Source organism: Rana temporaria, chromosome 2 (assembly GCF_905171775.1).
Source record: "Rana temporaria chromosome 2, aRanTem1.1, whole genome shotgun sequence".
NCBI lineage: Eukaryota > Metazoa > Chordata > Amphibia > Anura > Ranidae > Rana > Rana temporaria.
In genome coordinates, this window is record NC_053490.1 from 83,613,842 (window position 1) to 83,640,045 (window position 26,204).

A 26,204-nucleotide genomic window follows, 5' to 3' on the forward strand; every position below is an offset into this window, starting at 1 on the left:
GACCAGCTTTCTTGTCTTTTCATCAGTTTTGGAGGGACGTCCAATTCTTGTTACTATCACTGTTGTGCCATATTTTTTCCACTTGATAATGACTGTCTTCACTGTTCCATGGTATAGCTAATGCCTTAGATTGTGCCAGTATGTCCAACTGCAAAGTATTGGCCTTGTTGTAGATTTTCAGTATATCACCTGAAGACTGGTGCCAGAGATATCTGCTCACCCTCCCTGTCAGCATGGCTATAAAACATTCACACTCAAGTGATTGAACCATTTTGTTAAGAGTTTTTATGTATCGGTAAGTTGGATGGGGCCATGTGGTCAACTACCCTCTCATGTCTGGGTTCAGATGGTATTTTCTTTAGGGCCATTGCCTGCTTGATTCCTGCCATTGCCTGCTTGATTCCTGCCATTGCCTGCTTGTAAACTAATAAGTAAAAAATAATCTGGGTGGCAGATTTGGTCATAACATATGTCAGGTAAAGAACATACAGTAACTCTGGATTTGGAGGAGTTTTCCCACCTATCAAATAAAGCTTACTTAAGTAAAAAAAAGTTCTGAAGGTTAATGCAACTCCAGTTCACAAATATAGATTGTATTTCTTTACTCAACTGGTTGCCTAAAGTTCCACTTAAAGCGGGGGTTCGCCCTGTTAAAAAAAAAAAAAAAGTTTTTTTTTATTAGACCATTAAATTCGGCATCGTAGCGCGAGCTACGGTATGCCGGTCTTACATTTTTTATGCCCGTACTCACTGCGGTATCGCTGATTGAAGAATCCGGGGAATGGGCGTTCCTATGGTGAGAGAAGGTGATTGACGGCCGGCCCTGGCACGTCACGCTTCTCCGGAAATAGCCGAAATAGGCTTGGCTATTCACGGCGCCTGCGCATAGCCTGTGCGCAGGCGTCGTGAATAGCCGAGACCTACTCCGGCTGTCTTCGGGGAGCGTGACGTGCCAGAGTCGGCCGTCAATCATCCTCCCTCTCCATAGGCACGCCCATTCCCCGCGGGAGTCGATTTCTTCAATCAGCGATACCACAGTGAGTACGGGGATTAAAAATTTAAGACCGGCATACCGTAGCTCGCGCTACGATGCCGAATTTAATGGGCTAATGATGGAAAGGAGGGTGAACTACCGCTTTAAGCTTTTATTAAAAAAAAGTAAGAAAACAACTACCAACAGTCACAGCATTATTTGTACCACTTGTACAGAAATTGAGATTTTTTTTTTGACTTGGCTGTAAAGCATACTTTTCTTTGTTGGCTGACATGTTGGGTGAAAAAAGCTAAAATAATGACAGCTGGTATTTTCTTTTAATGGCATGGATGGGAAGTCAACTGTTAAAATGTACAGCATTCACTTCATTTTATTTGTTTTGTCCGTAATTATACCCTGGATTGTTTCTCCCTTAATATGGCCATATACTGATAGAAATGTAGCCAGACCAGCAGGGATCAGTTGAATTTCGTTCAGTTGGTGGCCTTCCCTGCGCAATAGAAGTCAAGTTATTTAATCGACTTCCATCAAAAGGACATGTTGTGCATTTTCTATGTCCATCAGTGGCTGCAGCCAATCGGGCATAGCCAACTGTATTTGCCTTGATATCCTTAAGTTTGCCATATATCCGACATATTACTCCATCCATGCTAAAAAAAAAAATGGTGGAATGTCAGCATCCTTTCACTGAAAAACCAAAGGAAAAAATTGTTAGCTAAAAAGCCCCTCTTTTTTTTTTTTTACTCCATCCATGCTAAACTGTGCAGGTGGAAAAATCTCCTCCTGCCTCTGTTGTATCCCGAATACCCAAGCAGCCACTGCATCTAATTGAAAAGAGGGGCTTTTTAGCTAACACTTTTTTCCTTTGGTTTTTCAGTGAAAGGATGCTGACATTCCACAACCCCCCCAGTGATCACATTTTGGCCGGTCCATTAGTGTATGGCTAGCTTTAGGTATTCCGCTAACCTTGTGCTCTGACCCAACCTCTGATATTCCACAGTCAAGCTGGGCTTCTCAGCAACCTAAATAGTGTGCATTGTGAGGAAAGGACCAAACTGAATTTATTTAAATAGCCTGAGACTTCTCACAGGAACACTTTAAATGGCTAAGCATTTTTTCCTCCTAATTTGCTGTGTTTAAATCTGTATTATTGCAATAGAGGCTGCATTAGGAATTATTACAGTATATGTGCTGGGCTTCGGGGCTGTGAAATATTGGATTAAAAGATTATTGCAGTTATTTGTATTGGATGGTATGATTTGTACAGGAAATGCCATTTTCTTTTTTAAGTAGCTCAGCAGTAGCACGCTGCCCTGTAAAGTATACGAACTTCCAGCTCTAACTGGTGTTTACCTGTGCCTGTGGAAGTAGGGCAAGGCACTCGGCCAAGCACTATAAAATGTGATTTCACTTTACAGTCAGTTCCTTTGCCCTGTTAAAGGTTTTGAAGTATTGCCCTGACTTACAAATACTTTATAATGTGGTTTTTGTCTTAAAATAAAAATTTTAGTTCCTTTTAAAAAAAAAAAAAAAAAAATCTTAAAGTGAACGCAATGTTTTTGGTTCATTTTTTAGTACATTTTCATACATTACAAAGGGTTTCTGAAATACTGCGGGTTTATCTAAGGCATGGGTCTTCAAACTATGGCCCTCCAGTTGTTCAGGAACTACAATTCCCATCATGCCTAGTCATGTCTGTGAATGTCAGTGTGTTACAATGCCTCATGGGATGTGTAGTTATACAACAGCTGGAGGGCCGTAGTTTGAGGATCCCTGATCTAAGGAGACTGCAAAAGTAGCTCTCTTTCAGACACTGCTATCTCTCTGAGTCAGTAGAAACCATAATAAAAAGAAAAAACTGTACCTCCTTAAAGTGATCATTTTTTGACTTTCTGAATTGTTATTTATTATTAGCTTGAATTATATATTTTATTTATTACAGGTACTTGTATAGCAGCATCAATTTATGCAGCGTTTTACATTTATATTGTACAATATAAATTTAAATATAATATTTTTTTTTTTTTAACGCTACTAAACTGACGTTTTTAGATGTCGGTTTCTAGCTGTCAAGTTAAATATTTCAGTAGAGGTTAAAGTGGAGGTTCACCCAAATAACATCTATATCAGACCAACTTATTTATACTTCTAAGGCCTCGTACAGACGGGCAAACATGTACGATGAAAACGGTCCGCCGGACCGTTTTCAGCGTACATGCCCGCCCGGAGATTTCTGTATGATGGCTGTACACACCATCATACAGAAATCCGCGCGTACGCGCCGGCGACGTGCGCGGCCCTGGCAGTTCAATGCTTCCACGCATGCGTCTAAGTCATTCGACGCATGCGAGGGATGGCGGCCGCTCGGACATGTACGGTAAGTCTGTACAGACGACCGAACATGTCCGACGGACAGGATTCCAGCGGGCATGTTTCTAAGCAAGTTTAGAAACATTTGCCCGCTCGGAAACGGTCTGGCGGGCAAATGTACGCTGGAATCCTGTCCGCTCGGCTGTACAGACGACCGAACATGTCTGCTGAAACTGGTCCACGGACCAGTTTCAGCAAACATGTTCGGTCGTGTGTACGGGGCCTTACATGTACAGTCCGCATTTTTTTTTACGCTGTACATACCGTATAATCTTTATTTGCAATCTGGCTTCCGGGTACTTCTCCCCGCGGGAGTAGGCGTTTCCAAGCTGAGGAGGAATGTCCTCTGGGAGGTCGCCCAGATGATTGACGTCCTTTTAGAAAAAGTTCACCCCGGCGGATAAGGCCTCGTATTGCGTAGGCACGTCACGAGTCACTACGTTTCCGAAAGAAGCCGAGCTGCGAGTGGGCTCTATACGGCGCCTGCGCACCCACTAGGAGCCGTTTAGAGCTGACTGCGCAAACGCCGTATAGAGCTTCTTCATGTTCGGCTTCTTTCGTAAATGCCGTGACGCACCTACGCAGTACGGGGGGCAGGGCCTTATCCACCGGGGGAACTTTTTCTGAAAGGACGTCAATCTTCTGGGCGACCTCCCAGAGGACATTCCTCCTCAGCTTGGAAACGCCTACTCCCGCGGGGAGAAGTACCCGGAAGCCAGATTGCAAATAAAGATTATACGGTATGTACAGCTTAAAAAAAAAAAAAGCGGACTGTACATGTTAGATGTATAAAGAAGTTGGTCTGATATAGATGTTATTTGGGTGAACCTCCACTTTAAACAACGTCCCGTGTACATGAAGCCTAAAGCCGCAAACACACGATCGGATTTTCCGACGGGAATTGTGTGTTGACAGCCTGTTGACAGAAATTTGACGTTTGTATGCTCCATCAAAGAATTGTTGTCGGATTTTCCACGGACAAATATTGGATGGCAGGCTTTCAAATTTTCCGTGGACAACGGTCTGCTGTCAGATTTTTCAATAGTGTATACACAAATCCATCAGACAAAAGTCCAAAGTACAAACGCGCATGCAAGCAATACTCACCAGACACGACATTAGCAGGTGCCCAAAGGGTGGCGCTAAAGAGCTGAAAACCACGTAGTACATCTAGTACCTCACTACGTTAGTGTTTGTTGGCCGACAATTGTGTGCCGTTTGTATGCAAGACAAAATCCAGGCACACGCCCTTTGGACAAAAGTCCGACACTTTGTGAAAAATCTGATCGTGTGTAGGAGGCTTTAGAAGCTCAAAGCCATAATTGCTTCTTGTTAATGGTGTTCCTACCCGTTGCCTGTTCTGTGCTCACCCCTTGTGTGTGCTGTGAGATGGTACGGGAGAGAAGCGCATAGATTTCACATGGAACATTCAGCCGTGTCTCATGCCCTTTGTGTAACTCTGATATGGCTGCTCTCCATTACCAAGTTCAGGCTTGCAGGATGGTTTGTGTGGCACTTCATTTATGTCTGTAATGTCGGAATTGCTCTCTACACTGAGAGTTGCAATACCAAGCACTTTCATTCAGGTTTTAATTCTGAGCGTAGTACGGTGTGGCAGCTTGGTGCTCTTCCAACTGTCATCTTACATTTTTCAAGTTATTTTTGTGAGCATAAACACTTGAAACAAAGCCAGCAAGTGTAACGTGATAACTACATATACTCTAAATAGGGTTTAGCGTGCTGCAAGTCGGGAAGCCATTTTTGTACAGCTTACATGACAGATTTGAGATTTCAAAACATGGCAGTGAAAGACTAAACGTTTGTAGATGGTATTCTCTCTTGTGCCTTTGTGCCGTTTTACAACTGTCAATTGTGCACAATGTCCCATTGTTCCTACAATCGTGACCTAGCTGCCAGATATTGAACATTTCCCTTTGGGAAAAGGGGATATTGGAAAAGAATACTTTCAAGACCTTTTAAAAATCAATTTGAAGTAGGTTACTGTGAATTGTGCAATGCATGAATAGCCGTTGCAATTAGGTTATGGTAGTCCCAGCAGTTATATTACTCTTTAACCATTTGCCTACTGGGCACTTTTAACCCATTCCTACCCAAGCCAATTTAACACTACCCAAGAGTTAAAGTAGATGTCCGCTGAAAAAAAAATATTAAAAGCCAGCAGCTACAAATACTGCAGCTGCTGACTTTTAGTATTGGGACACTTGCCTGTCCTGGAGTCCAGCGCCGTCCGCAGCAGAGGACGAGTGATCGCTCGTCACTCTGCTGTCCCCCGTCATCCTCGGTGAGGGAACCAGGAAGTAAAGCGCTCCGGCTTCACTGCCCGGTTCCCTACGGCGCATGCGCGAGTCGCGCTACGCCTGCCGATTGGCTCCCGTTGTGTACTGGGAGCCGATTGTTCCCAGAACACAACGGGGGGGGGGGGGGCGGGAGGTGACGTCATGCCCGCAGTCTGCCCGACGGGTATCTGCATCCCCCCTGACATTTGACACCGGAGGGGGGGAGGGTTCCGATCAGCGGGAGTTCCACTTTAGGGTAGAGCTCCGCTTTAAGACGTTTTTATCATTTTTTTTTTCACACAAATAGAGCTTTCTTTTGGTTGTATTTAATCATCACTGGGGTTTTTTTTTTTTTTTTTTGATGAATTAATAAAGGCTGAACATTTTGAAAAAGTTTTTATAGTTTGTTTTAAAATTTAGCAAACCGGTAATTTTTCTCCACTGATTAGGTGGCACTGATGGGGATGCACTGGTGGACACTGTAGGGACTGGATGTCCCTTTTAGAGAAACCGGTTATCAGCTCTCTTCTCTCCTCAGGCTGTTAGCATGAGGAAAAGAGTGACGATAACCAGCTTCTATTTCCATCCGTGATCACCTGTGATTTGACACAGCTGATCGCGTGGTAAAGAGCCGCTGATTGGCGCTTTACCCGATCTGCGGACACTGGTAACATAGTGGGTTGCACGGTGGGTGTGTCATGTGATGGCCTCCCATTCAGCCGTCATTCAGCTAGAGCGTGGTTCGGCAAGTGTTTAAGCTTGGAGATTTATTGTGGGTACTGTTCAGCCAAAGCAACTATTAAACAGGTATTCGTAGTCCTCAACTATGAATATTGTAGCAGCTGACTTTGGACTGTCTGGTATTTCCCAATGCCTGGAGTCCAGCACTGTCTTCCTATAATCTGTTCTTTTTATGACTGTGGGTCCCCGGTGCCTCCATTTTGCATATGAGAGTTGGTTCCCCAGTCGGTATGCACAAGCTTACATGACCCTCTGTGAATGGTTCTGCAGCCTCCTGAGACGTGTGATGTTTCTCAGGAGGGGAAGGGCCAAGAGATATCATCCTTGCCTAGATGAGGATTGCAGCTCTAAGAGCAGTGAATCAATAAAAATCTCTTCCCTGCAAAAAAAAAAACCTGTATCAGATAAAGGCTGGGGGGAGCGAGTGAACCAGCAGGACTTCACTCTTTGGTGTCCGTTTTATGAAGCAGTGAAATCTATTCACTGCTTCATTCGCCGGCATTCACAGTGGAGATCTATCTCCTCTGGGTGCCTGTTTATGAAACTTTGTACATTGCTTCACCCTTGGAGGAGTGAAGTGATCTACAAACACTGGAGGAACGGTCCCTTTTTTATTATAAAAGGTTAGTGCAGCGCATTAAATTCAAATGATGCAATAAGAGTGAGAAAAAACCTGGGCCAAAAAGTCAATCAAAATCAAAATTGAACGTCCAAGAAAATGTGTGACGAACAAATTCCAGAATCCGCTGAAAATTCACCAGTGACATAGATTCAAAACAATAGGTCCTCCCTCCACCACTATAGGATTGGCCACTCTCACCTTAAGGCATGGACTCCTGTGTTACCAGGTAGTCATGCAAGCAGAAATGCAGATACACGCGATGGCAAATTGTCTTATCAGGTCCCTCAGTAATCCGCAGCAGGATATTAAACCATGTATGGAAGAAAGCTAGATCTAAGTGCTCTCCATTTTCAAAATTACTAACATTTATTGGATAAGCATAAAACTACTCACAAAGATCCGATCAGTAGCATAAAACAAACGACAGGTTTGTTTCACGTAAGGATGGCAGCGGGCGATGTCTGTGTGCTCCTCCACCGTACGCGTTACGTTTCCAAAAACTTCCTCAGCGGGGTGGAGATACTGGAATCTCGTGATACTTTACGAGATTACAGTACCAGAAATTCACAGAAACCTCTCGGATGTCAGTTTTAAGCAGTGATAAATAATCACCGCTCAGTACACTGACAGACAGGTGGTTAATGTTAATAAAATGAGTCCCCCTGCATGTGTGTGTGTGTGTGTGTGTATACACACACATACATTGTATACACATAAACATTACAGGGGGACATGGTTACAGCGTTGGGGGGTCTGAACAAGGTAAAAAGAAGTTAAAAATCTTCCTCCTTCCTCCTCAGATCCCCCAGGATTCCCTCTTCACTCCCCGATTCTCCACCTCTGAGATGGTGAATCGGGGAGGGTGAATTTTGACTCAGATCACCAGTGAAGTGCTCAGATCGCAGCTTCATAAGCTGGCCGTTACTGTGACATTCAATGAGGATTCTCAGTGTGTGGAGATCATCGGCGGGAGAACAAATTCAAACACTTTTCCCCCCCGATTATCTCTGTTTCATAAACTGTTTATGGGCTGTGATCAGCGGTTATTCTTGGGTTCGCCGCTAATCACTGCTTCATAAACGAACATCTTTTGAGTGAAGGTCCATTTTGACATCTGTATAAAGATTTACTTTTGGAGAAAATAAAGAATGCACTGCAAATTTTTTTTTAGATAATCATGCTCAATTGTAATTAGGCTAATCATGCTCCATTTTTTACTGCTTTTATATAAATATAATATCAAGGTTTCTAAATGTCAGATTAACCACCTTACTACCGGCCGCCGTCAATTGACGGCGGCACGATAGCTCTGTTGTTCTGAGAGGACATCATATGACGTTCATGTCTTGCAGAGCAGCTCGTGCAACCGCCGAGTTACTAGGAACCCGATGTGCATGCCGGACGGCCGCTAAGGCCGCCGGGCACCTTCAATTGGACAGTAACTGAGCAGGACCGTGGATCTCTGTGTGTAAACACAGAGATCCACGTCCTGTCGGGGAGAGGAGACCAATGCTGTGTCCCTTGTACATAGGGACACAGATCGGTCACCTCTCCCAGTCAGTCCCCTTCCCTCACAGTTAGAATCACTAGTAGGGAAAACATTTAACCCCTTCCTCGCCCCCTAGTGTTAACCCCTTCCCTACCAGTCACATTTATACAGTAATCGGTGCATATTTATAGCACTGCTTGCTGTATAAATGTGAATGGTCACAAAAATGTGTCAAAAGTGTCCGATGTGTCCGCCATAATGTTGCAGCCCCAATAAAAAATTGCAGATCACTGTCATTACTAGTGTAAAAAAAAAAAATCATAATTATGTCCCCTATTTTGTTTTGCGCAAACCAGTCACTATATGCTTATTGCGATTTTTTTTTTTTTTTTTTTTTTTACCCAAAATATGTAGAAGAATACCTATCTGCCTAAACTGAGAAGAAAAATATATTTTTTAAAAGAATTGGGATATTTATTATAGCAAAAAGTAAAAAAATAATTGTTTTTTTTTTCAAAATTGTCGCTCTATTTTTGTTTATAGCACAAAAAATAAAAACCGCAGAGGTGATCAAATACCACCAAAAGAAAGCTCTATTTGTGGGGAAAAAAGGACGTCAATTTTGTTTGGGAGCCACGTCGCACGACCGTGCAATTGTCAAAGCGACGCATTGCCGGAAGCTGACATTTTGCCTGGGCAGGAAGGGGGTATATGTGCCCAATAAGCAAGTGGTTAAAGTAAACACAACTTTAGTTGGGAAAAAAAAAAACAGTTCTCTCCCAGTCAGCTCTATACATTGCATTGCATACATTGAACTTCCTAACACTGTAGCTATTGCTAAGAGAGCACACAACTGTTTAGTATGATCAGCTTTATTTATTCATGTAAAAACTTTATCCCAAAGGGGAAAAAAAATGTTTTCTGTATCTGATTACCGGTGTAAAGTGTGAGCTGGAGTTTGGACTACATTTTTTAGTGTATTTAAGTCAGCTAGTACATCCAACATTCCCCTCCCCCAAGACTGACAATGCTGCTGCCCAAAGGTGCCTCCTGTGCCTATTCATCCAGAGTGGGGGCACTCCTAATACAGGAGGTGTTACTGGCCAGATCACCAGGTGAAAACAGAGGGGGGGGGGTGGCAAAAAAAAAACAAATGCTGCCACCACATCCAATGATTGGTATGCTGCAATATATTACAGTTTTGGATTTAATATCGCTTTAACCTGCTTAGCGGTGTTCCCGAGCGTGACTCGGGGTGGTTTTCCCATGCTAGTATCGGTAACCCCGAGTCACGCTCAGGGTAGCTGTGCAGAGCCTGCAGCGGCGCGGCTTACCTTGTCCCTGGATCCAGCGATGTATCCCCGCTGTGCGAGCGAGTGGGTGCTCGCTCGATTCACACAGTGCCTCTGTGTGCCGCCGATCCCTGCGACGTTACGACGCACGGGGGCGGAGAACGGCGCCAAATTCAAAAAAGTAAACAAACTTATTACATACAGTATACTGTAATCTTATAGATTACAGTACTGTATGTAAAAAATACACACACCCCTTGTCCCTAGTGGTCTGCCCAGTGCCCTACATGTTCTTTTATATAATAAAAACTGTTCTTTCTGCCTGGAAACTGTAGATTGTCCATAGCAACCAAAAGTCTCCCTTTATGTCAAAAATGATTTTAGAGCAGCTAGAAAACAGCGATAATAAATTATAATCGCTTGCAGAATTGAGCGATAGCGATTTGTGGGGAAATTCGTCATAAAAAAATAAAAGTAATGACAGCGACAATTCTGCAACTGAGCAAATTTCAGTGTTTTTGATTTGATTACATTATTGAATAATTTTTATTATAATTACATTATCATTTGTTATAATTATTTATAGTTATTTATTATATTATAATTTATGATTTTGTGTTTCAAACTTTATCATACCCGGGATGCCTACTAGACTCTTGTTTGGACAGATTTAAGTGAGTTATTCCTAAGAATTACAGGCCTACAATGTAAAACGCCAAATTTCCATGCAAAATAATTGTACCGCTTTTGGTAGAAAATTCCAGACATAATCATACCGCCAGGGAGGTTAAGCATTGCTCCCTCGGGCCAGCAAGGTGTCCTCCATCACCGATGCCTCACTGGCCAGACATTCAGCCAAGGAAAGATAGATACTGTTGGAGAAGGTGAGTAATCTCTGCCACTAGTGATAGGATTGCTATTGTGACATGGACTACTACTTATAATCTTCTAATTAGTCCCAGTGCTCCGATGAGAGACAAAACATAACAAACAAAGTAAAAGCATTGAGCCAATTACATGAGCTGGAAATTACATTTTGATGCAAAACAATAAAACTGATCACAAAATCTCCAGTGTTTCTGTAATTGCAAAGAAGCATTGTTTTGTTTTTGGAAAGTTTTGACAATATATATTTTCCATTTCAATCAAACTATTAAATGAAAACATGCCTTTGCTATATTGTATATCATTTTAAATAAATGCATTTAGTGTTTCTAAACCCACAACAGTAAAATCAGTCTGTATATGCAGTAAAACATGCTTGTTATACCCACTTTGGAACCTAAGGGGTTAATTGTCTGCATTGTGTAGAAAGGCTGTTTGATCCTGTCTTATCTGATCCTCTTCTACTGTCTCCAGTCCATCTCCTGATAAGACAGAGCTTTTGGAGTCACTGTACATGCTCAGTTTGGCGTGGGTTGCTAGAGGTTTTTTCTTTTCTTTGGCGGATGCATGTGATCAGCACAGGGCCAATCGGCACTGTCCAGAGGGTCAGGGATCCTGCAGCCTCATAAGACAGTCAGAGTAGAATGAAAACTCCTCCTACAAGCTTTAACCAGACACTGATAGAAGTCACAAGAGTATGTACTGCTGATGAGAAAAGGTATTTACGATTTGGCCGTTTATATTTACTAAAATAATTGAGTTTCCATGGTCTGTGTACTGTGGCAGACCAGATATAGTGAATGCAGGGTTCTGGGTTTCTAAATGCAGTAATAAAATGCTTTAATGACAAGGAAGGGTTAAAAACACTTACAAAATGGAAGAGAAAAACGGGCATATCAATGAATCTATAACATCCAGCAGATGCCTCCTGGGAGTAAAGACGGCTGCAGGTGGAAGTTCCAGCCGACCAGCGGTGGTAAACACGGCGTCTCTGATCCAAGATGGAGAGCTGTGCTGTCAGGACCAGCATGGAATACAGGTAACCGGAAGTGACATCAGAGTGGGTGGCGGGGGGTGTTTCAGACAAAGACGAAAAAGCGACTGGGCATGCTCCGAAACATGTACCTTCCGGTTGGCTGAATTCAATGCTGGCCCTGACAGCATGTCACTCCATCTTGGAATAAAGACAGTGTTTACCACTGTGGAACTTCCAACTGCAGCTGTCTTTACTCCCAGGAGGCATCTGCTGGATGTTATGGATTCATTGATATGCCTGTTTTTCACTACTATTTTGTAGGTGTTTTTAACCCTTCCTTGTCATTAAAGTGGAGTTCCACCCATAAATATAGCATTACATCAGTAGTTTTAAAAAAATGTCATTAGTCCTTTACGAAAAAATTTTTTTTTTTTAAATGCCTTCAAAGTGTTGTTGCTAGGCAGAATAGTTAATCTTCCCACTTCCTGCACCTAGGTGCTTAAGCTTCACCGCACAGACTCCTGGGAATGTAGTGGGTGTAACTTTCCAGGAGTCTGTGCACTCCCCAGTCTCAAAGAATCATGTGACTTGGACAGCACAGGTGCTGAAACCTGATCTGACACTGCTTGTGCAGCACTGAGCATGTGCGAGATTTGCAAGGCTGAAATCCAAGAAGTCATACCGTCTGGCTTCATGATGCCCACACTTAAGATGGCCCCAGTCAATTTCTATTTTATAAAGTGTCTAAATGCTGTAACAACCTAACAAAACGGACCTTAGTTTACAGACTAACTTTACTAGAATACATTAAGCTTGTGTATTACAGGGGTATTTATATTTAAAAAGTGAAATTGTGGCCGGAACTCCGCTTTAAAGTGTTATATTACTGCACTTAGAAGCGCCTTCTTTTCTGCTTTGTTTTTCCTATAGTGTGTGCTTCCCTCTTCTGAAGTGGTGCATTTATCGCATTTCAAGAGCCAGTCATATACTGTTAGTCTCCGATTCTCCACACGCCTAGTAACACTTTAAGCATGCTGTTTTTCAATGTTAGGGTGCTGTAATTGGCAAATTAAACATCATTATATAACCAAAATAATTGACTCCCAGTATTGTATAGATTCTACTGTGGTTCTACATTGCAGCTCAAGTATACAAATTGGATAGAGAAAATAGAATGTGTTGCCCCTAGCAGCCAATCAGACTCTAGCAGTTATTTAGTATAGGTTAGCTATATGAAGCAGACACACAATAGTGATGCAGTTCTTTCCTGTTTTTTATTTTATAAGAATTATTATGCTGGTACATCTTGTATTGTGTGAGGTGGATAGTATGACTTAAAAAATAAATAAAAAAAAAACGTTAATAGAAGCAGGCTGTTTATAGATTACCGTAATTGGTTCTGTTGACTTGTTTCCATAGCAACTCTGGTTGCATATCCTGAGCTTTTTCTGATCACTGTGCTATCCTGTTTGCAGCTGGAGTAAATGTCAATGTGGAAGCTCTGTATTCTCTCCTCCTATACTTTGCTGTGTGCGCTACTCATTTATAGCACGAGTATATATGTAATACATAACCATTTATGTGTTCCCTTATCTATTAAATATATTGTTTGAAAGTGTTTTGTTATATCTGTTCTATAAGTAGAAATAATACCCATTGATCCTGCCAGAAGTTCAGTGAACTCATGATATACTGTGAACTCTGCCTCTGCTACACTGAAATCTCAATACCTCCTCCATTCATCTTTGTGTACTACAGACAGGAGAGGATAAGCTGATCTAGGGTCACTACTCCTCTCCTTTTATTACTATGGTCTAGTGAGTACGTGTTGTCCCATCATTTTGTAAAAGAATAGTTCTTACTGGCGGCATCACAGGTTAAAATAAAAGAAAACAAGCCAAGTTGCTTCTCCCCAAAAGCATATTTTTCATTTTAAATTTGGCCTGAATTAAATGGCTCCACCTGGACAGCCACGTCATCCATTTACAAAGATCTGTGAACAGGGAGACTACAAGTTCCTTGTGCCATTGCAACAGAGGGACTTGTTGTCAAGGAAGCAAAATAGTGTAGTAATGTTACCACATAGTCCACTAATACCATTCATAACTCCTCCAGGTCCATAACTGAAGGTCCTTACCTCTGGTACAGACCTGGGGCTGGAGGAATACTCTGCAGGAGTCAGAGCATTGCACACACAATCCACTAATCCCAGCGGTATTGTTTTGCAGACTCATAAGCAAATAAATGCAATAAGGAAAAAATCTGTGCTAACCTATGTGGCTATAGGGGTGCTGCAGCTCAGCTCGTTAGTAGCCTAAATACTAGAGCTCGAAACATGTGAATAAAATAAAACAAGCGCACATCCACTCTTAGTGAAAATAATTGTGAAATAAAAAATGTAATATATCTAAAAAATATGATCAAATAGGTGTCACAAGTGCAATAGCTCAAACAAGATATTCATGAAAAATACCATTGTGAAAAAAACGATTAGGAAACTGATTAAATTAAATTAGAAATAATCAAATAGTGACTGTATATATTCAAAACAGACAAATGAAAAGTCCATATAAATGAAGTGGCCACGATATGGAACCCCGTAAAATCTTCCAATATTCTGATACTCTGAAGACAGGAAAATAATATCAATGCCGCTTACCAGATTTGTAGGATCTCAATTTTCAGAGATCAAAGATGGCTGTGCATTCGTAAAAAAATTAACAGTAAAGTTAGCCCAATTTTTTTGTATAATGTGAAAGTTGTTACGCCACAAGATTCGTATTCTAGGCAAAAAAAATGTTTTTCTGGTTTTGGTCAGAATGGTGCAGCTCTAATTTCCGTCAAAGGGGAGTCTGTTGTAAAAAAAAATCATTCAAGTAGCTACAGCTTCTGATCAGTGTAGCGGGTGCCCCTGTCAGAATACAATGTCCTAACAGGCAGAATTACTTCATTCGCCTTGTTTGTGTAAATAGGGAATTTTTTTTTCATTTAGGCAGTAGACAGACAGAAAAAAGTTTGACAGTGCATGGCCAGCTTTAGATTTTCTTTCCATTTGACCTTTTTAAATTAGTGGAGTGTAATTCAGGTCACAAAATACTTTACAATCTGACTGTCTAATCTTTCTACAATCTCCTTTAAATGTACCAAAACTTTGTAATATGAGGATCTACCTAAACTAACCCAACAGTTTTTATACTGTTGGTAGACTTAACCACTTGCCGACCACCTATCTGCAGATGTACTTCATTACTTTACAATTAAATACCTAGGCTATGGCTACAACTACATGCCATATCTCCGGTATCTTTTTTCCCCCTCAGGCGGTCGGCTTTCTGATGAAAATGATCCCAGTAGCAGATTCGCCGCAAGATCACTTTTATAGGTGGTTGGAGAGGTGTTGTTGCCCCCCCCCCCCACACACCCTGCGCCACTTCCTGGTAGTTTTTGAGCTTACCGGAGCTGCCGGTAAGCCTGGAAAGATCCAGTGCAGCCAATGGCTAGGCAGGAAGTCAAGTGAGGGGAAGATAGCCCCACTAAGCTCTATGCCATGGATCTTCAAACTACGGCCCTCCAGTTGTTCAGGAAATACAATTCCCATCATGCCTAGTTATGTCTGTGAACGTCAGTGTGTTACAGTGCCTTATGGGATGTGTAGTTCTACAACAGCTGGAGGGCCATAGTTTGAGGATCCCTGCTCTATGCCCTTGGAGGACAAGCGCAACATCTGACGTCACTTCCTGTTTTTGAGCAGACACAGGATTTATTTTATTTTTTTACCCTTTTTGTTGGGCCTGTTGACAGTTTTTTTTGCCTTATTGTTGCCCATCCTTCTCATTCATTGCTTGGAAACATCCCAGAGTCTAAATATGTTGCTTGTGTCCTGTACTGTACAATTAAAGTGGGAGTAACCCCTTCTATCGTTTTCAACTATGGAAGCTGCCATCTTGGCCTCTTTTAATCTGCAACTGCCATGTTGCTGCACATGTGATCCGTTAGGACACCATCCCTTGGATGGTTTGACAGTTTGGTTGAGAGCACAACCAATGTGACAGCTAGCATTTCCAGCATTCTGGGAATGTTAACTGTTTTTTTTAATTTTGAAATCGATGGGTTAACTTCCACTTTAAAAAGAGTAGAATTTTGACTTGCCAATAAATGAAGTGCAGGACACGCTGTCCTGTCCATTCCTTGACTGTCCATCGTTGCTTGCTACAAATCGGAGGATTTGCATAGTGCGGTAGGGTTATAGGGGAAGTGCTCCTCTGAAGTTTTGCCTGTAACCTATACTTTGCCTCTGTCCTTTACTGTACTTTGGAGATATGGAATTTACAAGCAAGTAAAAATGATTCTTATTTTTTGTGCCCGAAGTTCAGCTTTAAATAAAAGCAATCTGGCCTGCACTAGATAAGCACCTGATTCTTTTGGTAACTTGTGAATGAAATCCCTATCTGTGTGCTTCCAGCTGACGATGTGTACTCTCCGCATTATTGAAATAGAAGTTTTGGGTGTATTTGGTTCTTTAAACTGAACACATTTGGGTTTAAAATAAATTTTAGAAACTCGTTCGGAAAGAAATTCTGTTTACTGAAATGTCTTAATATCGTAGTAACCCATAAATGTGATAATTACAGTTGAAGTCCTTGCATTTGTTTTGCTTGTTTGTAGAAAGCATACATTATAGTCAAAGGACCAATTATGCCAAAAATAAGTCTTCCTTGGTTTCTAGGCCTGCTCTGATCATTGTATGCCGACTCCCCATTCCTGCTCATAAGACGCTGCTGATCCTTGCTCCCCTCCAGTCCTCTTACTAGGGTTAAGTTGTCTAAAGCCATAAAGATCACATTTCCTCACAGGCACAGGTCTGCTACATAATTCACATAATTATTATTTCATACCAATTTTGATCTCTTTAAACACATGTTTAATCTTACAGAGCCTTCAGCACTGCTTATTATTGCTAAATAATCCATTAGCTTCTTATCGCATGAAAACCTGTCTCCATGAGCGGAGATGTTGGCTCTGAAGTTGAAGGGGTTAATGGTGAATGGTGCTTTCAAGATAGAATAGCCGTCATTGATAGCATCTTGCAGAATTTCAGTGAGAGTCACCGCAATGGGGCTATTTACATGTTAATGCTGTTTTGTTAGAGCTCGGGGCACATGCTCTGGCTATTTTCAATAGCCTGGTTTAGCATTTTCCAGCAATGGTGTGGTTTCTGGTTTCTTGCATCTAATCTGAGAGAAAACGGTGAAGGAGCCAAAATACATAAAGAATATATTAATACCAGAGGCAGCAGATTGGGTAGGTATATGTGATTTTTTTAAAATGAGTAAAGCTGGCCTTATACGGAACAATATTCAGCCGGTTCTGCAGGGACCAAGGGAATACCGAACCCTTGTGTGTTTGTGCCTGTTTGACAGAAGTTGAGCATTACATTAACTTCTGTTGAATGGACAAGCTGAAAAACGTTTGATTAGCGACTGCAGCTGCTGATCGGTGTATTCTAACTAGGGATTGACCAATTATCAGAGCGGCTGATTATCGGGGACCCATAGTCACATGGGGGGCTACGAAGGCTGCTCTTTACAGAGCTGCAGCCATGGGCAAGCAGAGAGATGGTAACGTCATCTCTCGCCGCCTGCCTGCATGTGGAAGTTTACCTGCTCGGACGCCGCTGGGGAGAGGCTGCTGGAAGTAGCGTAAGTAGTGACGAACTGCATATCTGTGGCAGGTGACAGTGGCAAGTAACATGCATCATCTGGGTGGCAGATGACAGTGGCAAATGTGACATGCTGCATATGGGTGAAAGGTGACAGTGATGTACAGAATATCTGCGCCTGATATGGGCTATCGGCCTGAATGGTGGCTAAAGAATCGTTATCGCCCCTGAAAAAAAGGATATCGGTTGACCCCTAATTCTTCTTTTTTTTTTTTTTTTTTTAAGTGTATTTTGTGCGTGTACTCGAGAGAGGAGCCGGACTGCAGGAGTTGGGATTAGGCAGGCCTCCCCCAGAGGCAATCTGCCACCTTTCTCCATGCTCCGGGTGGCAATGGCGGGTGTATGAGGGGGTCCTTCCACACAGCCCGCTCAACCAGCCCCGTTAGTCCTTCGCCTCTCTTTTTAGAGACCGGGTGGTCAAAGTGCGTGCATGTTAACCCAATTTCGAATGCGTGTGTAAGTTTTTGTGGGGGGGGGGGGCGTACTAAGCGCAGGCTTACCTTGCATAGCACACCCACCGGGAGCTGGGCTGAGACCACCAAACTCAATTCACATGTAGCCGAGACTCCTCCATCCACCTTGTTTTTGCCTGCTGTCGGAAAACAATGTCCTGGTGGGGGTGGAGTGGGAGATTCCTCCCTACAGCTTGATTTTGCCTGCTGTCGGAGAACAGTGTCCTGGCGGGGGGGAGATTCCTCCGTCCACCTTGTTTTTGTGGATGGAGGGAATCTGTTTAGCTTTTTTTCGTTCAGCCCACTGGAAAACAAAAACAGCCAATTTAAAGCTGAATTCCGGGCAGGACTATTTTTATATAATGGTATAAAAGGTAATTTCTTACCTTACACTAAATTATTTAGCTCTTTTCATACAAGTGTTCTGCCTCCTCTAAATTCCCCATTGAATCTGTGCTCAATCCTGCTTTTCACCCTGATTTCCCTTTTACGAGACCGGTGGCAGCGATCCCTGCTATTTCCCTGACCACCAGTCTTGTAACTTCCTCTCAGTAGTCTTGTGTTGGAGCAAGCAGGATGCTATCACATTGCTGCTCAATGTAGTGGACGGGACCCTGGCATCAGACCTCAGATCTGACTCACCCACTCTTTGTGCTGTTGAGGGACAGGTTAGAAGACTTTTAGTCTGTCCCACCCACCACAACCTCACACTGTAATCCGGACCATTCACAGAAGCTATTCCCATGGATTCATGGGAACTGTAGTTTACAATTGCTCTGCTAGTCAGAGTGGATGCAGCCAGTGATCTCGCGCTCTGAAGAGCCTGTGACGTAAATGGCGACAACCCACGCACATGTGTGGGAGTGACCTCATGTAGCCAGAGGACGCAACCCTGGAAAGAAGACCGGTGTTGATGAAGGCCTCGTCAGCCGTGACAGTGTGATATTGGAGGGCTTTGTTTTAAGGAAAGTCTCTCATAAGGAAAGGTTTCCCCACTGTCAGATTACTGCTGGCAGTGATGGCTACCAGCAGTGATTGCACAGGAATAACCCAACAGGCTGATTTTACTGAAGCGTCTCGATGGATTGACTTTGGTACAACCAGCCTGCCCATAGACTGAAAATTTGGATGGTTCCTGTTGAACTGGCCAAATTTCGATTTGTCTATGGCTGGCCTAAGTCTAGTTATGAGGTCTGACCATCCTTCTCTCCTGCCGCAGCTGATCCAACAACAGCTAGGAAGGCGATGGCCACTTCATAACAGCAACTTATGTTGGCTCTGAGCACTATCCACAGATGAGAATCAGCAAGAGGAATGCAGAGACTTCCCCCCCCCCCCCCTCCCTATACATTCCTTTTTGCCATTGATTGTCTGTGGGATTCCTTTTTGCCATTGATTGTCTGTGGGATTCCTTTTTGCCATTGATTGTCTGTGGGATTCCTTTTTGCCATTGATTGTCTGTGGAAAGTGCTCAGAGTTGAGATAAGCTGCCATTTTTGAAGTAGTCACCTCTAAAAATCATTTTCAAAACAGGGCCCATCATGGCCACCAACCTAGTAGCTATCTTCTTCCCTTGTTCCTACATTACTAATGTGAGTGATAATGTTATGATAATATGTGGAAGTAATCATCAGAGAATTTTTGGGCGTCCAGCTGTATATTTTTAGCCTTCCCTCCCACTTAATAGCTGAATGGAAGTTGCAGCTATTTCAGATGGAGTGCTGTCTGTCTGTTTATACGCCACTGATTAGAGAACTATGGGTAACTGTGAAGTGTAACAGGCTGAACAACCCTGAGAACTATAATTTGAAGCCTCCCAGTCTTGGCCTCATTTCCAAAGTAACATTCAATTAGGTCTCATGTTATTGTCTGTGCAGTTTCTGTAGACGAAATGTTTATACTCTTCCTTGCAAGCTTGCCTCGCAAGAAAAACCTGATGTAATTGAAGTCTGACAATTTAAATCGCACAAGTAGATAGCAAAGTGAAAAAGTATAGCAGACCTTTGTTATCTTATGATGGCCGTAGATGGTGCAATTTCCTTTCCTGCAACCATGGGTTGCAGGTAAATAAATTGCCCTAGTCCCCCATCAACACAGTTAGTGTTGATGGGAGAGCCATGCTGTTTGGCAGAACACAGTGTGATTATTGCTAACAGCTATAGCCGATGGCAATAATTCCATGAAAAATCTGACGGGCTGGTTGTACCCAAATTGATCGATTGATCAACATGGATATAGTCGGCCTGCCCATGCATGGTTTGAATCTCAGATGGTTCTTGCTGAACCGGCTGAGATTCATACAGTCTATGGCTGGCTTTATATTCCCACCAACTTCCTGACAGGGTGAAAGGATCTTTGGGATGGGCTGCACATGCTCAGTTTGGTGTGTATTGCTAGAGAGTTGTTTTCTCCAGTCGCCTTTCAGGACAACCTTGGAGAGAGCGCAGCTCCGCCTCTTCATTAGGAAACACATGCTAATCTTTAAAAGCCCTCCTCTTCCACCATGGCCTCAGTTATTGTGTTTCCTCCGCCATGGTGGAAGCGCATGCTCGTGGACCAGGGGTGCTGCGCTCTTTCCAAGGTTGGAGGGGTAAGCCTTACCTTATCGGTATCTGTTTGGTGTGCAGTGGCCATCCCAGGCTCCCCTAAGGGTGGGGGGAGTCCTCCGGAGTCTCCAGCCTCTCCCTGCTCAGTGGAGTGAAGGCTCTACAGGAAGCGGCGCTGAGTGCCCAGGGGTCCGCTGTTTTTGGCTCAGGTGGCCGGGCGGCACACTACCGCATTGGCGGTGTTTATTTTTGAAACGCCGCATGACGGTCCCGGGTCCTGGCGGGCGGGTGACGTCATGCACAGCGGCGTAGTTTCCTGTAGAGGCGTGGCGACGTGTGGTCCACGTCGCCTAGTAACGCAGAGGTCAGGGGACAGGCCTAAGAGCGCCGTCTTCCAGTTCCGGCCATCTTTGATGACGCGCGGACCCGGGAAAGATTTAAAAATCATTCAGTCCCGGCTGTGTTTCTCTCGGCGATGGAAGGAGAACCAACAACCATGGCGGAGACAGGCGCCTGAGACGCTGCTCAGGTCCAGGTAGGGGGGTACAGCGGTGCCTCTATCCTTACTATTGGGCTTATGTGGTTTTCTGTTATTTGTCCTCCTTTAGGGAGCCTGTACTGCAGGGTCAGAGGTAACTTCTCTCGGTCCCTGGCAGTTTGCACTGGGTGGTGTTTGGTTAGCTGTGGATCTTTTCTATCACATCTTCCTTTTAAAGTGATGGCGGTTTTTTCCTTGTTTGTAAAAAACCTATTGTTTCTCCAAATGGTAAAATACCCTTTTTTGTGTTTTTAGGAGAAACAAAAAACTAAAAAGCCACCAACTCAAAGGAAATGTCCTTCCTGCAAAAACCCTCTTAGAGATTCATGGCAGAAGGCAATGTGTAAATCCTGTATTAAGGATTTAGTAGAAGAAGAAACATCCCAGCAATATAAAGTGTTATTTTCTTCAGTACAAGAACTTGCAAGTTCTTTGAACTCGGTCAAATCTATGTTGGTTCAGACTCCAGCAGTGCAAGCTGAACCCCAACATTTACCACCCAGCCCAAAAGCTTCCACCTCGAGGTCAGAGGTTGTGGATTCAGGGGATGAAGGGACAAGTACTCTTCGCTCACTCAGGGATTCAGATGAGGAGGAAGAGGAAGGAGAGTACAGAAATTCCAGATACAAAGTCTCTCTAGATGAAGTAGATGATCTTCTTGAAGCAATTTATACTACACTTGATATTCAAGAAGAGGAGGTACAATTATCTCTTCATGACAAAATGTACCAGGGTCTGGATGTCTCCAAACACAAGGTTTTTCCAGTTCACAAAGTAGTATCAGATACTATTAGAAAAGAGTGGAAAGATCCAGAAAGGGGCCCCTTCTTTTCTAAAAGTCTAAGGAAAAGATTTCCCTTTGAAGATAAAGACTCTGAAGCCTGGAATAAAAAGCCAAAAGTAGATGCTGCTTTTTCCCAGGTGTCTCGACGCACGGATCTTGCGTTCGAAGACATGGGGATACTAAAAGATCCCATGGACAAAAGAGCGGACTCCCTGTTAAAGAAAGCTTGGGACTCTACTTCTCTTAGTCTAAAACCTGCAATGGCCTCCACAGTGGTGGCAAGAAACTTGGAGTGTTGGGTGGAAAAGCTGATGAACCATGTAGAAGCTGGTACACCAAGGAAGGATATCTTGGAATCCTTTCCATTGATTTTAAAATCAATCAGGTACATGGCTGATGCGTCAGCTGAATCAATTAAGTTGTCAGCTAGATCTTCTGCCCTGGTGAATTCAGCCAGACGTGCAGTATGGCTTAAAACCTGGACAGGGGACACAGCCTCTAAAGTCAAACTCTGCGGGTTACCCTTCTCAGGGGACTTACTGTTTGGGCCGGATCTTGAAAAAATTCTGGATAGAACAGCCGACAAAAAGAAGGCTTTCCCGGCTAAGAAACAACCTGTTAAAAAGAATTTTCGTTCTTTTCCACAAACCTCCAAAAAAGAAGAAAACAAAAAGCGCTGGTTTCCTCAAAGAGGTAGGGGAAGAGGAGGTATCCTCTTTAAGTCACCCCAAGATCAGTCATCAAAAGACAAGTGACAATCTTGACTCCTGTGGGGGGAAGACTGTCCGCTTTCTCTTCTCAGTCGAGCCTTCTGACCAAGAGCCCCTTTGTGAAAAACATAGTTACACAAGGATACAATCTGGAGTTTTCAGAGTGCCCTCCTTGCAGGTTTTATGTGACAGCCCTACCAAGGGATCAGGAAAAAGCTTCCGCAATGATGAACCTTCTAAAGGATCTGATCCAACAGGAAGTTATTGTCCAAGTCCCAAAAGATCAGGAGGGAAGAGGGTTTTACTCCCACATATTTTTAGTAAAAAAGGCTTCAGGCAAATATCGCCTAATTTTGAACTTGAAGATCCTGAACAAAACTATAAGGTACAAGCACTTCCGGATGGACACCATTTATTCCATCACAAAGTTATTAACACCAGAGTGCTTCATGGCCTCTCTGGATCTAAGGGATGCGTATCTACACGTGCCAATAGTGCAGGCCTCACAAAAGTTTCTACGCTTGGCAATAAACTTGGGAACTTCAATATGGCACCTCCAATTCAGGGCTCTGCCGTTCGGCCTCTCATCCTCACCAAGGATCTTTACAAAAGTGATGGCGGAAGCCTTGGAGCCTCTGAAACTGAGGGGGGTCTCAGTTGTTCCTTATCTGGACGACCTCTTATTCTTTGCAGGTTCAAGGGATCAGCTGGTTTCAGATCTCCAGACGTCACAGGCTCATCTCGAGAGCCTGGGGTGGATATTGAATCTAGAAAAATCAAACCTGGACCCCTCACAGGAGATGAGGTTCCTCGGTTACACCATCAATTCAGTTCTACAGAAGGTGTTTCTCCCTCAAGAAAAAGTAGAAAAAGTAGTTTCTGCAGTGAGCCAGATTCAAACGAATCTCTCAGTGTCAGTACGTTCTGCCATGGCTGTCCTAGGTCAACTCACGGCCTCGATTCCTGCCATTCAATGGGCAAGGTTTCATTCCAGACCCCTACAGAGGAACATCCTACAGGAGTGGTCTCACCTAGAGTCACTGGAGAAAACCTTCTCCCTAACATCAAAGGTAAAACGGTCCCTCTGGTGGTGGCGAGATCCTTCCAATCTCACAAAAGGTCTCGCATGGGTCCTTCCCTCGGACAAACGTCTGACAACAGACGCGAGTTCGTGGGGATGGGGAGCCCACCTGGATGGACAGACCGCACAAGGGTCATGGACCAAAGTGGAGGCAAGGAGATCATCAAATTGGTGAGAGCTAAAAGCCATTTTCATGGGTCTCCTGGCTTTTCAACAAATGCTGAAGGACTGTCATGTTCAAATTTTGTCGGACAACACTACAGCAGTGGCCTATGTGACCAGACAAGGCGGGACCAGGAGCCAGGGATTGATGGAACTGGCCAATCAGTTACTGACTTGGGCGGAGAAAAATGTGGCCTCTTTGTCAGCAATCCACCTAAAAGGATCCCAAAATCTGCTGGCAGATCTTCTGAGCAGAAGGAAAGTATTAGAAGCAGAATGGAGTCTAAATCAGGAGATTTTCAACATGATCTCCAAGGAATGGGGACATCCCCAAGTAGACCTTTTTGCCAGTCAGCAAAACACAAAAGTTCAAGACTTCTTTTCTCTCCACAGAGAAGACCAGGCGATAGGCATAGATGCTCTAGCTCATCCCTGGGATTACCATCTGTGCTACGCCTTTCCCCCCTTTCCCTTGATTCCATTGGTCCTAAGGAAATTCAGAGAAGAGAAAACAGACCTAATTCTGATTGCTCCCTTTTGGCCAAAGAGGCCTTGGTTCGCAACCATACTGAACCTAGCCGCAAAACCTCCATGGAAGTTGCCTCCCAAGAAGGACCTTCTAACGCAGGGATCTGTGTGTCACCCAGAAACAGACAGGTTACATCTAAGCGCTTGGTTTCTGAGGAAGACATTTTGAAAAACAAAGGCTTGTCTGACAAGGTTGTAAAAACTCTTCTGTCCAGTAGGAAGGAGGTAACAAGATCAATTTATCTTAAAGTGTGGAAGAAGTATAACTCATGGTGTTCTTCCAAGACCTTTCAAACTAAAAGTGTGGTCTCAGTACTAGAATTTCTCCATGAAGGAATGGAAAAAGGACTTGCAGCCAGTACCTTAAAGACACAGGTAGCGGCTCTTTCTGTTTACTTAGAAAAGACTCTGTCCAGAGAACCTTTAATTTCCAGGTTTTTTAGGGCACTAGCTCGAAATAGGCCAGTGACCCTCAAAAGTTTTCCCAGTTGGGACTTATCGGTGGTACTACAAGGTTTGACGGGAGTTCCGTTCGAACCATTGGAGAATATTTCTTTGAAAAACTTAATCCTCAAAACAGTTTTTTTGGTGGCTATTACGTCAGCAAGACGAATCAGTGAGCTCCAAGCTCTGGCCATCACTGAACCCTTCCTAAGAATTTTTCCAGACCGAGTGATCCTTCAGACGGATCCTTCATTTCTTCCGAAAGTGTCTTCAAAATTTCACCGGTCACAGGAAATAGTGTTACCCACTTTTGCTTTAAACCCTTCTAATGCTGAAGAAGAAGCATTCCATACACTAGACGTGAAAAGGTGTCTTTTACAGTTTCTTTCTGTCACCAGAGATTTCAGAAAGTCAAATGCTCTCTTTGTAGCTTTCTCAGGTCCCCGCAAGGGGGAAAAAGCATCCAAAAGTACTTTAGCCAGATGGCTTAAACTTGCTATTACAGAAGCCTATAAAGCCAAAGGAGTAGTGCCTCCCTCAGGTATTGTGGCACACTCAACAAGGTCAACTGCAGTCTCCTGGGCCGAAAGGGCCGGCGCTACACCTGAGCAGATCTGCAAAGCCGCCACTTGGAGCAACTACTCAACGTTCCTAAGGCACTACAGGTTGGATCTATTGTCTGCCGCAGACCAAGCCTTTGGCAGAAAGGTTCTGCAAGCAGTAGTCCCACCCTAGGGTAAGTTACTTGTTTATCCTCTCCAAGGTTGTCCTGAAAGGCGACTGGAGAAAGACTTAGTTAGACTTACCGGTGACGGTATTTCTAAGAGCCTTTCAGGACAACCACTGTTTCCCTCCCTAAATGTTAAAGTAATAAGTTATAAAATCTATCATGGTGTTGTGGTTTTCTGTGCTTTGTCTTCCAGAGAGTCGGACCACAATAACTGAGGCCATGGTGGAAGAGGAGGGCTTTTAAAGATTAGCATGTGTTTCCTAATGAAGAGGCGGAGCTGCGCTCTCTCCAAGGTTGTCCTGAAAGGCTCTTAGAAATACCGTCACCGGTAAGTCTAACTAAGTCTTTTTTTTCTTTGGCGTTGTGCTGATCACCTGCTGATCATATGCACTCTCCAATCAGCACTGTCCAGACAGAGGATCAGGGGTTTGTACAGAGAGCTTTTGCTTTCAGCTATTTCAAACTGATCAGATACTCCACTGTCCGGTTCAGTATTGCAGGCGAAAACAGAAATTAAAGCTTTGGAACATTTTTTAGATTAAACACCAGAATTATGACTCCTATGAAATGGTGCTGTTTTTTTGTGTATTGCTCAGCAAGTCCCATCCAAGTCATTTGAATGCACATTTCCACCTTGGAGTGAACAAGCCCCAAATCCTTCCCCTAGTCCTCGTCTCTACTGGCGACAAATCGGCCAGGTTCTTTTTTTTTTGTCCCTGTAAAAGAAATTACAAAAAATCTGTATAAACTTTTTTTTATTCCATTTTGAATGCTTTACTTATGTATTGCACACTACACTCATTCCGCACACACCACCAATAATATTTTGATTATTCAATTCTGA

General features: G+C 43.4%; 1 protein-coding gene across 1 annotated transcript in view; it reads left to right on the forward strand.

Moving 5' to 3' along the window:
• The window catches only part of UBL3 (ubiquitin like 3), a 200,258-nt gene that overhangs the window by 136,789 nt on the left and 37,265 nt on the right, over nucleotides 1-26,204 (forward strand). The window lies entirely within an intron of this gene.